Source organism: Vombatus ursinus, unplaced genomic scaffold (genome assembly GCF_900497805.2).
Source record: "Vombatus ursinus unplaced genomic scaffold, bare-nosed wombat genome assembly UNPS02015255.1, whole genome shotgun sequence".
NCBI classification, from domain to species: domain Eukaryota; kingdom Metazoa; phylum Chordata; class Mammalia; order Diprotodontia; family Vombatidae; genus Vombatus; species Vombatus ursinus.
The window spans coordinates 2238301-2245278 of record NW_020955033.1 but is presented as its reverse complement, the minus strand read 5'-3'; positions in this window follow the sequence as shown (position 1 = coordinate 2245278).

Below are 6978 nucleotides of genomic sequence, written 5' to 3'. Positions count from 1 at the left end.
AAGATCTATGGTCCTCTGACCCTACCTTTTTAAAAAAATAACAGGATAGGTAGAAGGAAGATTATAATTTTATATTGTAAAGATATACATGAAGCGAAGGTTTAAGGTTGAGTGAAAAAATCATGGAACCAGAGAGTGAATCATGGTAGAGAGCATTTTGGTTAAGACCAGCAGGGGGAGAAATAAGTTATTTTATCAAATAATGGGAAAAAGGGCAGAACAACTGAACTCTTGTTTCTATTTTCTATGATAAGAATGGTTTTCAATCTGGGGAGGGCAAAACAAAAATGGTTAAAAGTGTGTTCTCAAATAAAATAGGTATAGTCTAGTAAAAGAGTGTCTGACTCTCCTAAATGAGTTCAAATCACCAGGCATGGGAGAACCACATCCCACTGTCATAGGAGTATCCTTCAGACCCCATGGATAGAGAAAGGAAATAAAGGAGTTGATAATCACTTACTCATTATGTAGGCATGGTAAAGTGGTGATGGTAGCAACAATTATTAAAGAATTGCCCAGAGATATATTCATACGGCATGATCAATCAAGCAGTCAAGCAAATGTTTAGGTGCTTACTCTGTGGCAGGCACTGATAGGTGCTGGAGATGCAGAGAAAAAAGTGAAATAATACCTGACCTTGAGAAGCTTATTACCTAATGAAGGGCTCTATAATTTTGGAGGCAGGTACTAGCAGCAGGGAGAAGCAGGAAAGGTCTCAGGTAGAAAGTGCCACTTGAGCTAAACCTGGAAGAAATATTAGAGATTTTAGAGGTAGTGGTGAAGATGGAATGTGTTCTAAGCATGGGAGACAGTTCAAAGGCATGGACTAGAGAGTTAGCACGTTGTTTATGATAAATAATAAGAAGACAGATATGGCTAAATCATCATGGATGTGAAGGATAATGCAAGAGCTTCAAATGCCAAATATTAACATTTGTATTTGATTCTGGTTCTAATAGGGATCCCCTGGAGATTATTGAGTGGAAGAGTAACATGGTTAGACTGGTGCTTTAGGAAAATCATCTTGTGATTCAATTGGAGAATGGATTGGATAAGAGGGAGGTTGAGACAGGGAGATAAATTAGGAGACTACAATAATGGAAAGTGTCTGTGTGAGAGAGGAAAAAGGGAAAGATGGGAAAGATGTTGTGCTAAACAAAGTTTGGCAATTAATTATTGTGTAGGACAACAGATTCCTTTGCCCTATCACTGCTTTCTCCCCAGGCACAACCCTAACACAAACTGCTTCCACCCTAGCTTTCCTAGTGGCTTCTCTGGTAAAAAAAAAAAAAAGCCAAAGCTTCCCCCAACCCAGAAACCTGATTGGCCCCAGTTTCTCTGATATAGCTTCCTGGACTAGGGTCAATAAAAAGCCCAAGCCATGTGGACTTGAGGCCTTTCAGACTGTGTGGGTACTCTAAGACCACATGAGCTCCTGTACCCTAATGACTGCCTGATGACTGACTGACCAGACAGTTCCAGATGGAGACAAGGGAATTGTATTCAGAAAAGCTAAGTGTCACTGCATCCTTGCTGTATATCTTTGCTTTATATTCTTGTTGCTTATTCTTGCTATGTTAAGGCAAAGTAAACCTCCTTTTAAAAATGTTCAACGACTCATGAGTGCCTCATTTCATCCTAATACTGAACCTGAATTTAGAGGGTGTTGACTTTAGAGCATCTCCTACAATAATTGTACATCTGAGGTAAATGAAATGAGGAGTTAAAGATGATACAAAGGTTTGAGAGCTGAGTGACCAAAAGGATTGTGGCATAATAAACAGAAATAGGGAAAATTTTTCATGTGTCTATAAATTGTTTTGATTTCTTCATTGGAAAACTTCCTGTCCATATCCTTTGACCACAATTTCTTCATAATTGGGGAATGACTCATCTTCTTATAGATTCAACAAAGTTCTTTATATATTTGAAATATGAGACCTAAATCATTATTGATTTGAGAAATCCAAATTAAAATGACCTTGAGATACCATTTTAAACTTATCAGATTGTCTAAAATGATTGAAGGGGAAAGCAACAAATGTTGAACAGAATGTGGAAAAATTGGGACACTAACTCATTGTTGATGGAACTGTGAAATGATCCAACCATTTTGGAATACAATCAGGAATTATGCCCAAAAAGTTGTTAAATTGCCTATACCCTTTGACCCAGCAATACCACTACTAGGACTGTTTCCAAAAATGACTAGGGAAAAAGGAAAAGAAGGGCAGCTAGATGGTGCAGAGGATAGAGCTCCAGCCTTGAAGTGAGGAGGACCTGAGTTCAAATCTTATCTCAGACACTTGACACTTAACTAGACGTATGACCCTGGGTAAGTCACTTAACCCTGATTGCCTTAACAAAAAGCAAAATAATAAAAATAAGGAAAAGAACCTATATACTCTAAAATATTTATGGCAGCTCTCTTTATGGTGGCAAAGAAATAAAAATTGAAGGTATGCCTGTCAAATGGGGAAAGGCTAAGCAAGTTGTGGTAATGATTGTGATAAAATACTTCTGTGCTATGAGAAATGATGAGTTTAATGATTTTATTAAAACATAGAGCTGCACAAAATAATGAAGAGTGAAATAAGCAGAACATTTTATACAGTAATGTTCTGTGCAATGCTGTTTTAAGAACAACTTTGAGAGACTAGGCATTTTGACTATTATAAATACCCAAATTAGCTACAAAGGACCAATGAAGGAATATGTTATCTGTATCCAAAGAAAGAACTGATAAATAGAAATATGCATAGAAAGATTTTACATATGTGTGTGTATTCACATATACATATACATATACACACATACATGTGTCTTGTGGTAGTCATTTCTAGGGTGGGGGAAGAAAATAAGAGAAGAGGTAACTATTGTATATTTAAAAAGGATAGCAAGTTGTACATAACAGATTTGCAGTTTCATGTGCAACCATCTTTTTTTTTTCTATTCTACCATGTTATGGAAATGCTTGTTTTATTGCTTAGGTTCAGAATAAAATTAGAAATAGAGAAACTTGGAATCAGGGTGGGGGGCATTGAAGGGGCAAAGGGGAATATAGTTAGTTCTGCTTTGGACACAGTGAATTAGAGATATGTACAAGACATCCAGATCATCAAATAAGGAGTTCATGAATTGAAACTAGAGTTTAGGAGAGAGATTAGGGCTGGATATATTAATTTGGGAGTCATAAGCATAGAGATGTAATAGAATATTATTGTATCACAAGAAAGTAATATTTTCTATTTAGCTTTGGTCTTTTCATCAAGAATGCTTGAAAGTCCTCTGTTTTATTGAATATCTAGTTTTTCCCCTGAAGGATTATGCTCAGTTTTGCTGGATAGGTGATTCTTGATTGTAATCCTAGCTCCTTGCCCTCTGGAATATCATATTCCAAGTCCCCTGTTCTTTTAAGGTAGAAGCTGCTAAATCTTTTGTTATCCTGACTGTGGCTCTATGGTATTTGAATTGGTTCTTTCTGGTGGCTTGTAATATTTTCTCCTCCACCTGGGATCTCTGAAATTTGGCTATAATATTCCTTGGAGTTTTCATTTGGGAATTTCTTTCAGGAGAAGATCAATGGATTCTTTCAATGTCTATTTTACTCTCTGGTTCTAGAATATCAGGGCAATTTTCCTTGGCAATTTCTTGAGAGATGACACCTAGGCTCTTTTTTTTTGGTCATGTTTTTTAGGTAGTCCAATAATTCTTAAATTATCTCTCCTTGATCTATTTTCCAGGTCAGTTGTTTTTCCAATGAGATATTTCACATTTTCTTCTATTTTTTTTCATTCTTCTGATTTGTTTTATTGTTTCTTGATATCTCAAGCCTCCACTTAACCAAGTCAAATTTTTAAAAAATTATAGTGAGCATTTGTACTTCCTTTTCAATTTGGCCAATTTTACTTTTTTAATGAGTTCTTCTTTTCAGTGAATTTTTGTACATTTTTTTTCCCATTTGGCCAATTCTGCTTTTCAAGGCATTCTTCTCTTCATTGGATTTTTATGCCTCTTTTGTCATTTGGCCTATTCTGTTTTTTAAGGTGTTATTTTCTTTGGTATTTTTTGTACCTCCTTTACCTGGCTGTTGATGCTTTTTTCAAAATTTTTTTTTTGCATCACTCTCATTTCTTTGTCTATTTCCCCCTCAGCCTCTCTTATTTGATTTTAAAAATCTTTTTTTTTTTTTTTGCTGCTCTTCCAGGTATTCTTTTGGGGCCTGAGATCAATTCACATTTTTCTTTGAGGCTTTTGATGTAGATATTTTGACTTGGTTGTATTTTTTTTTTTTTTTTGGTGAGGCAACTGGTGTTAAGGGACTTACCCAGAGTCACACAGCTAGTAAGTGTTATGTGTCTGAAGCCAGATTTGAACTCAGGTCTTCCTGATTCCAGGGCTGGTGCTCTATCCACTGTGCCACCTAGCTGCCCCTTACCAGCCTATTTCTTGACTTTTAGTTTTATATTAAAGTTGGGCTCTGTTCCCAGGGTGGAGAGGGTGCTGTTCCAAGCTTCAGGGTTTTTGTGCAACTGTTCTTCCAAGGTGGTATGACTTAAGGAGAGGTATATTTACTACCCTCCTGGCTTTGCTCTGATTTGTGAGAGACCACAATTACTCTTTTCAGTCCCGGAACTGTGAATAAGATTCCATGCTCCCCTGCCATTGCAAATCCTGGTGTGCTAGTGATCCTTTTCACCTTGGGACTGTGACCCAGGACTGTGACCCATATCTAAATATGGGTAATGCAACAGAAACCTGCATCCAGGGGCAGCAAAGGTGTCCTTGCAATCTCCTTCTGACCAATTGGCTGACCCCCTTAACATCTGTGGCCTGAGATGAGAGCTCTGGAAGCAGCTATTGCCACCACTGATTCAGTTGCCCCCATGGCCTGCTGCTTGTTTGTTGGGGTGGGGCCTACGTTGACACAGCCTCTGCTGGAATGCATTCCACTCTCACCCCAGGGCAATAGACTTTTTCTGCTGTCCTAAGTTGTCTTGGGCTGGAAAATTGCTTCACCTAAGTCTTTTTTTTTTTTTTTTTTTTTTTGAGTTTTGCTGCTCCAGAATTTATTTTGAGGCATTATTTAAAGTTGTTTGGAGGGAAATTTGGGAGAGCTCAGGTGAATCTCTGATTTTTCTCCACTATCTTGACTCACTTCTATCCTAATTCTTGATGGTATAGTTTTCAAGACACTTACCATTCCTGTATTTTTCCAGATGCTTCCAAACCTCCCTTTAATGGTACACTTCAAAAACTGGCCAGGAATCAAAATCAAATGTATTGAACAATAGTTTATAGACTCTAGACAATTTTTCCTGTTGTTCCTGTTAAACTATTCTCCTTTACAGAGATAATAGAAACAAAACAGAAATTGAGTTGTCCTTCCTTGACTCCATTGTCCACTATCATTGTCTTATACACTCTGAGCCCCAGTTATATCCCTTTTGTGATCCTCCTCTTTTCCTTAACACCAGTGAAAAGTTGTCTAGTTTCTCCTTAGCATTCATTACTAAACTCTGTTCACTCTGAACAGATTTTCTGACACTATTCTTACTGTGCTGTTGTATTTATCCTTCATTACTTGTCCTTGTTTTCAACTTCACTGTAATTCTTAGATGATGAGTTCTCTGTATATTTCCAACTTTAGATAGCACCCCATTTTCTTTTTATTGGAGTTACTCTTTTTTGTATCTTTAGAATTTCATTCTTGACCAGTCCTATCTCTTTGGGATAATGTCTAATATGGAATAATAATAGCTTACTAATCTTTCTCAGAAACTTTGAAATCCACTAGGATGCATGTCAGACTCTACCTTGTGCTAGCCTCCTCCTCATCCTCTTCCTTTTCCCCTTCTCCTCTTCTTTCTCCTCTTCCTCTTTCCCTTTCTCCTCCTCCTCCTTCTCCCTCTTCCCCTCCTCTTTCTCCCTCTCCTCCTCCTCCTTTTCCTCTTCTTCTTCTTCTTCTTTTCCTCTTCCTCCTCAGTTCCTTGCACTTAGTAGGACCTTAATACCACAATTGTTTTCTTCTTTCTTTTCATAATCATATTCCTTCTTATCTTTTCAATATTATCACTCTCTTCTAGTCATAAATGTTTATTTTTTTTATGCTTGACATTCCTTTTACTGTTTCTCTGCCCTTGTACTGTGTCTACCTTATGTCTAAATGCTCTCATTTCTAAGTTTGATCTCTTGAAATCACCATTTTCTTTTAATATTTAGCTTAAGTGCTATTTCTATCAAGCCTTTTTCTAGTCCTCCCAACTGCTAGTGCCTTCTGTTCTTAGGTTGCCTTGTATCTACTTTGTGTGAAGTGTGTGTGTGTGTGTGTGTCTGTGTATACACACACACATTCATCAATTTGGGCTATGATAATTCAATATTACAAAGATTTTTCACTTAATATTCCTTCTTCAGCTTATAAAGGGTTTCTTCATATTTATGAGGACTAATTTACATTTTTGAAGTCACTAATCAGTCATCTTTCAAGTTGTTGATCTGTGCTACATTAAGTTTTCCTCTCACAGTACTCAGTTTTCTAGCTTATAGTGATGAGTTTGTGCATCAAGTCACTTAAAATGAAAAAAAAAGTAATAAAATGACCTCTCCAGTTTCCTGTTATCACCTTTCCACATGATGTCACTTTGCTAGGTGAATATAATATAATTTACATAGTTTTCATTGATTTCTTTTATCTTCATAGTTCTAGGTGTTGTTTTTTATTTCAATAAAAGTTCACGTACACGAAGATTGGGTATCAATGGATGAAAATCTTAAATTACTATATGAATGCTAATTTATTGTTATTGCATTTGGGAATTCAGGAATTCATAAAATTTGTCCCACTGAAATGAATGGTAATTACATTTTTCTTACTGAGAATTCATCCCACAGGGTTTTTTCAAGAGCCAATTTGCCCTCATTAGTCAGGGGAAGACTGTACATATAGTTAAAAGGCTGTTAGTTAACATCTTGAAA